The following is a 7,500-nucleotide window of genomic DNA, read 5'->3' as shown; positions in this document are numbered from 1 at the left end:
CTTGATCATTCTTAAACATAGTTTAAAATATCAACAACAACAGTGTATTTCTGGAAAACCTAAACAATAAACATATTACATGGCTCTGACATTTTGTATGATTATATGGAAAGAAAAACAAAACAGGGAAGGAGGGTGAGGAACTGGAAAAAAGGACAGGAAATAATAAAGCAAGCATACTTGTCATACACTTGGAAATCCAGTATAGGTTCTGGGGTCACTCGGGGGAAACCCTACTGAAAGTGGGGGGAGATGTGAAGGGAAGGTAAAGTAGAAGAGAAGCGTAATCTAAACAATTTTGGGGAGATGGGTTGGGGGACGGGGGATTCCATTCTCAGGTATGGCCTTTAGAGCGGCCACCTTGGGAAAAGGGGGCATCTATGGAGGATGTACCATAGGCAGCGATGTACTCAGGGAATGTGAAGGGGACAGCAATGTAAGGTGGTACCTGTGAGGAGGTTTGCATTAACCCACAAACCCAACAAGCTTGTGCTCCTTTAGCTTTGGCTAAACCGTGCGCAGCCAGCAAGAAGGTGTTATCTCTGTGGACCTCATAATGGCTGTCAATGTCACAATTTCCTTTTATACACAAATAACATATCAACAGGGCATACAACACATGACATTTCATTTTGGAACAGTCGTTTCAAGAGTCTTCTCCTGGGACAGCTGATGAAGAGGATAACAGTTCGTGGTCTGGAAAGTTCAGAAGATGGCAACACAGTTCAGATGGTGCAGATAGCCAAGCTATCTCAGGATCTCTGTCGTGATGACGATCTCCAGGTTTCCAACCACGGGGTACATAGGATTTAAAGAACAAGAGCAGTATCAGTTGGGGGGAAGGCAATTGCAAGCCTTCAAACAATTTGTTAATCTAACACAGTTATGGCATGCTTTAATGCTTAGCAGCTAAACATTCATCTTGATTACAGTAAACACTATTATAGCAATAAGCAAGTGTGATTCTAATCTAAGAAGTTGTACCACCAAAAACCTATACCAACATCTCACCTGGACTGGTTCGAGAGGAAAGAGGAGAAACCTGCACTTTAATTCCCTAATCTTCCTTTCGTCACTAAGCCCTCCGTAAAAATAAAAAATCCATCCAAGAAATGAAAGTCTTCCCGCACTCTTACCTCCCTCTTCTCACCTACTCTGTAACACAGACGTGAAATTTTGCCAGCCCAGTGAATGTCAATCTCAGTCAGTTGGTGCATCAACTAATTTACAATGGCTTGCATGGATCCATTTCGTCTTGTTAGCGACCCTAACAGCAGATGGAGTAACTAACAGTATCTGATACGGCCCTTCGTATTTGGCCTCTAGCGGAACTCTTTGTGGTTTGTGAATCATGACCCACTGTCCAGGCACCAGAGAGTGTCCTCCCTCTGGCGGCTCAACCCAAGCCTCTTTGACTTGTTCGGACGTCAGCTGGAGGGTCTCTGAGAGCTTGATGCAGTAGTTCATCAATGCGTCTGAGGTGAGGTGCACATCGGCTGTGCGCAGGTCAATTGAGCCTGGGAAGCTGAAGAACCGGCCAAACACCACTTCGTAAGGGGACAGGCCCACATCTTTGTTGTGCGTAGCTCTCATGCTACTCAACGCAATGGGGAGTGCGTCCACCCAAGGTGTTCCTTCTTGATGAATCTTTGCCAGTCTTTCCTTCCACCATTCTTCGTTTCCAGATTCCTTTTTCAATCGTAGGCATTTTGCGTAGTCGTTTTCCGTTCCGAGGTCAGTTTTCATTTCAACATTTCCATTTTTCCTCCCCTCTTTTTGTTTTGCTGCTCTTCTGGATGCGTCATCAGCTAGCGCGTTACCACGGGCTTCTGGGGTGTCCAAGTTCGTGTGAGCTTTCACCTTGACCACCGACAGTTCTATGGGAAGTAGCATTGCGTCCAAGAGATCTGCTACCGCGTTAACGGCGTCAAGCACTGTGAAGATCTTGAGGAACTGGTCACCAGAGGCCACAACAGGACTCAGGTGGGCGAGGCCTTGATTGGCAAGACGGTAGTCCACCGTCAGTCTCCAGGATCCATTCGGTTTCTTCACAGGCCACACCGGGGCGTTGGAGGCAGATCGAGTCTTGTGGATGATTCCTTGGTCACACAAATCTTTGGTGATTGGCTTCAGTCCATCGACAGCAGCTCGGTTAAGCGGGTATTGTTTCACACTTGGAGGAACTTTTCCAGTCAACATCACAGGTTCCATTTTCAGCAGGCCGCAGTCAGCTTTTCCCTTGGCCCTCATGGGGTGGTCTTGTTGCAAGTACAAGGCCTTCAGAGGTGTCTCTTTGGATGAGGGCAGTGGTTGATGACTGGCCTGTGGCTGAAGCAGAGGAGGGGCTGATTGAGGTTGGGGTGACAGGTAGCCCTGTTGAGGTGTTAGTGGCAGTGGAGGCAGGTGGGGACCCACATTCATAGGTGACTGCATCGGGTGCATTGCTTGGTAGGGCCCGTGGATTGCTCCTGCATAGCTGTCATCTGTTTCAAACATGCTTGCGTGGGGTTCCACCCCATGGCCAACAGATGGCGCTGTCCCAATTTCGTGATCGGGAGGGGCTGGGAGATCTGGGTACTGCCCTGTGGCCCACCCCTGTTGGTCCCGACCCCTGGATGACCCTGCCACGCAGCTCTTTCAAACGCCAGTGTCTGTCTGGCCACCTCGTCAGCAGCTTCAAATTTTTGTTCCAGCTCCGCTAAAAAAACCTGGAACAACTGGTCTTTGCGCTGGCACTCCTCTCGTCCCTTTATAAATGCATGTTTCACAAACAGTCGTTTAAATTGAGACATCACCATTTCAAAGTGCTCTTGTAGCAAACACACTTCAAATCAAATTCAATTCAACTTTCCAAAATATGTTAGCTGTAACTTTAACCACAATGTGTCTTAGCGACACACTACAAATTAAATCCCATTAAACTTTCCAAATTCAGAAGCTGTAATTTTAACCACAATGTGTTTCTCACACACTATAAAACAAATCAAAATGCAACTTCCAAGTTCAGTAGCTGTATTTTAACCCCAATGTGTGTTCTCTGTGTCTCACACACTGCGAGTGAAAAATTCCACCCTTATCTCTACAGCTGGCTTCAGCTGCTCCTTTCAACCACTCGCACGTTGGCCCCCACCCTCGCCCTCCTTCTCTGTCTCAGAGAGGGGAGAATAGTGCACGCTGCGAGTAATTCTAAAAAATTCTAATTCTAATTCTAATTTAGTTCTAAAACCACCCGCGGCCAGCACTAAGGATTTTCCCGCTAACCCAGAGCGTGGCTGTGTGACAGCAAAGAGCAGAGCCTCCTTCTCCTCTCCACGGCTATTGACTAACAAATAAAACCAATGGAAGGTGTCCGCGAAGCGTGATACTCCACCTCTGATTAGACTGGTCCGGTTAGACAAGCTCCCTGTGTCTCAGCACAAAGGCTTATTTATCTGCCGCGGCGTCTTTTAGAACCCAGATGTCCAAGCTGTCCGGAAAGCTTATTAACGACACCACACTTATACAGATACGGCGATCCTGTATACCTCGACTGTAAATCTATCCAAGCCTTCAGAAAACAATTGTCACAAACGGTTTCCAGTCTTAGAACCAGCTAATCATAGAAACAGCCTTCACCCAACCAGGCCTAGTTTAGTTCAGGACACGTAAGCAACCGCTGTAGTCTAAACACAAGAACAAATTATACATCGACTTTCGAAGTAAAACTCCGAGCCTGACGTCCAACCCCTCTACAGAATACGGCGAGACTGATAGAGTTTCGTGTACACACAACCAAATAGCTATATCAAACAAACATTTATAACAAACAAAGCATGTATCCAATGACCCCAGCGCTAGAATCACTGATACAGGTTAATCATCCTTGATGGTACAACATTCCCACTCTTTTTTGTTTTTAACTGAATAGCAGTCTAAAAAAAAAAAGGCCAAACAGACTGAATTTAAACTAGTTCTTTAACTTAGTAATGGAGCAAAGTGAGGGCAGTGAACGTCACCTTGTTCCCAGGGGCCACGCCTTGGCAGTCAGCAGTCGGGCAGGGCAGAGTCCTCCGTGATCTCGGTGTTGGAGCGATCTTTCCGTCCGTCTGGCTGGGCCTACACACGAATGCTGTCCTCGGGTCAGGCAGGTGAAGTTCTCAGGTCACGTTGCGTCCAGTTATAAGCACGGTTTCGGCACCACTGTAAGATTCTTTTCAGTATTTAGACTAACTATCCCTAATCACAAAAGGTGGTCTCATGGGTTGTAGAGTGGAGTCTCAATCAAGGAAGCTGAGATGGTTTGGATCAGAGCCAAAGATATTTATTGTAGCAGACAAGAAATATCTCGAAGTACTTTTCTGAGTCTAAGCATCTAAAGTACCGGTGGAGCAGAGTTCTTTCAGGGCACACGCAGCCTGCGTGGATCCGTCCTGGAGAGGAGATGGTGTCGTCTCTCGTGATTCTTGCTCTGATCGACCTGAGTCTATCGCGCAGCCCAATTTAACCAGTATAATTACGTAAGCCAAATAGAATGTATAACATCTCTACCAAAGGATTACACACACACATATGAACACGTAAACAGTCTCATGAGCTCATCGATGCCCTTGCCCTTGGGCCTGATAGAATGGGCGCCTTTGAGGAATGCTACTCAGCACATACACAGAGGGGCCTAAGCAGACAGAGTGGAGCTGTCTCCAACGGGCTTCATATGCCTTTAGTATACGTTATGGTGACCTGTTAACCTTACTGGGATCTGGGCCTACATGGTCCCTCAGGAGGGCCTGAAAGTGATCGAGGTACCTACACTAGAGATCTGTACATGAGAAATACACCAGAATCTAACAGGGAGAGACACCAATCACTGAAACAAGGACTGAAACAGAAACAAGTGTGTGTTACGTGGGTGTGTGGGTGAATCTCTCTCCATCTCTCTCTCTTTCTTCCTCTCTCTCCATCTCTCTCCATCTCTCTCTCTCCATCTCTCTCTCTCCCTTACCTCTCTCTTCCTTACCTCTCTCTCTCTTCCTCTCTCTCCATCTCTCTCCATCTCTCTCTCTCCCTTACCTCTCTCTCCCTTACCTCTCTCTCTCTTCCTCTCTCTCCATCTCTCTCCATCTCTCTCTCCCTTACCTCTCTCTCCCTTACCTCTCTCTCTCTTCCTCTCTCTCCATCTCTCTCCATCTCTCTCTCTCCCTTACCTCTCTCTCCCTTACCTCTCTCTCTCTTCCTCTCTCTCCATCTCTCTCCATCTCTCTCTCTCCCTTACCTTTCTCTCCCTTACCTCTCTCTCTCTTCCTCTCTCTCCATCTCTCTCCATCTCTCTCTCTCCCTTACCTCTCTCTCCCTTACCTCTCTCTCTCTTCCTCTCTCTCCATCTCTCTCCATCTCTCTCTCTCCCTTACCTCTCTCTCTCTTCCTCTCTCTCCATCTCTCTCTCTCCCTTACCTCTCTCTCCCTTACCTCTCTCTCTCTTCCTCTCTCTCCATCTCTCTCCATCTCTCTCTCTCCCTTACCTCTCTCTCCCTTACCTCTCTCTCTCTTCCTCTCTCTCCATCTCTCTCCATCTCTCTCTCTCCCTTACCTCTCTCTCTCTTCCTCTCTCTCCATCTCTCTCCATCTCTCTCTCTCCCTTACCTCTCTCTCCCTTACCTCTCTCTCTCTTCCTCTCTCTCCATCTCTCTCCATCTCTCTCTCTCCCTTTCTCTCTCTCTTCCTCTCTCTCTCCATCTCTCTCCATATATCTCTCTCCCTTTCTCTCTCTCTCTCCATCTCTCTCCATCTCTCTCTCCCTTTCTCTCTCTCTTCCTCTCTCTCTCCATCTCTCTCCATCGCTCTTGCTCCCTTTCTCTCTCTCTCCATCTCTCTCCATCTCTCTCTCCCTTTCTCTCTCTCTTCCTCTCTCTCTCCATCTCTCTCCATCGCTCTTGCTCCCTTTCTCTCTCTCTCCATCTCTCCCCATCTCTCAATTTCAATTTCAATGGCTTTATTGGCATCAATGTATGATACACTGTTGCCAAAGCACTTAAACAATAACAACAATAAAAGCAACAACAACAATAATAGTAACCATAGTGATACAGGAAAAGATACATTCATTAAATAAATAAATTAAAATAAAATAAAAAAAATACATAAAAAAACATTTAATAGATAAGAATAGATAAAAACCCTGTGAGTTCAGGCCTATGTTTATAGGTGGTATGGCCTGCTCTCGGAGGATGTGGCAGGACTGCACATATTCAGATGCTAAAATGATACATGTCTCAATTTCCCCAGGAGGAATGGTAGTTTTAGTTGGTTCCTTAGGTTTATGAAACCAGGGTGGATGTCTTCGAATTGGTTGTTATTATACTGTGGTTATTTGTACATTCCGTCAGAAATGAGGCTCATTTTCAACAGCGTTCATGTTGCAGTGGACACCAACCATCACTGTCTGTGCCTCCCCTTTTCAACTGCAAGACTAGGGTCGCTGAGCCTGTACTTTGTTAATATAATTCTTTGTTTATAATGTTTTATGTGGATCCTTTTTTAATGTTCTGTATACATTTAGCTTGCTGGATTGTTTCATTTGATTCTTACAGCAGGTTGTGTAATTTTCTAAACTACTTTCTTTTAACTGTTTTAGTTTTGAGGCAATGCTTAATGTCTATGTGTGTGCCTGTGTGTGTGTGTGTTTGTGTGTGAGAGTGTGTCTGTGTGCGTGTGTGTGTGTTTGTGTGTGTGTGTGTGTGTGAGAGTGTGTGTGTGTGTGTGTGTGTATGTGTGTGTGTGTGTATGTGTGTGTGTGTGTGTGTGTGTGTGTGTGTGTGTATGTGTGTGTGTGTATGTGTGTGTGTGTGTATGTGTGTGTGTGTGTGTGCGTGTGTGTGTGTGTGTATGTGTATGTGTGTGTGTGTGTATGTGTGTGTATGTGTGTGCGTGTATGTGTGTGTGTGTGTGTGTGTGTGTGTGTGTGTGTGTGTGTGTGTGTGTGTGTGTGTGTGTGTGTGTGTGTGTGTGTGTGTGAGTGTGTGTGTGTGTGTGTGTGTGTGTATTACAGTTTTTATCCATTGCTTTGGGCAATTTCACAAAACAGAAATTACATTCTCAAAACAACACGTGCAAACCTCCAAACCACTGGGCACAGCTTCACAACATATTGGCATTTCTCATTCCTTTAATCAAATTGCAATTGTTTTAGAAACTCCTTGCAAATGACAAGTACAATTGCCTACAGTTTGCACACATTTCAAATGATTTAGCACATCTGTGTAAATGGTTAGGTACAATTGCCTTCAGATAGCCCAATTACCAATTGAATACATCTTGCTGGTCTAAACTGACTGTTGCTTCTCAGTCAAGTGGTTGTTCTCTGCAAAACATGTTGGCATAAATTCCTTGAGTACATCATCACCAGCAAAATAGTTCACTCTATTGTCAAAATCTTTCAGGCACATAATACCATGAAAAACATCATGGTATATCCGGTACTATGGATCTCTTGGATCATCAGCTTACAGTAATTTTCAGGTGCAACTA

General features: G+C 45.5%; 1 protein-coding gene across 1 annotated transcript in view; it reads left to right on the top strand.

Moving 5' to 3' along the window:
- LOC308365378 (interleukin-1 receptor type 1) overlaps positions 1–7,500 on the top strand; it is a 23,008-nt gene that overhangs the window by 5,896 nt on the left and 9,612 nt on the right. The window lies entirely within an intron of this gene.

Source organism: Sprattus sprattus, assembly GCF_963457725.1.
Source record: "Sprattus sprattus genome assembly, chromosome: 5".
In the NCBI taxonomy this organism is placed as follows: Eukaryota; Metazoa; Chordata; class Actinopteri; order Clupeiformes; family Clupeidae; genus Sprattus; species Sprattus sprattus.
The sequence above is the reverse complement of the archived record's forward strand: the minus strand, read 5'-3'. Positions and strand labels throughout refer to the sequence as shown.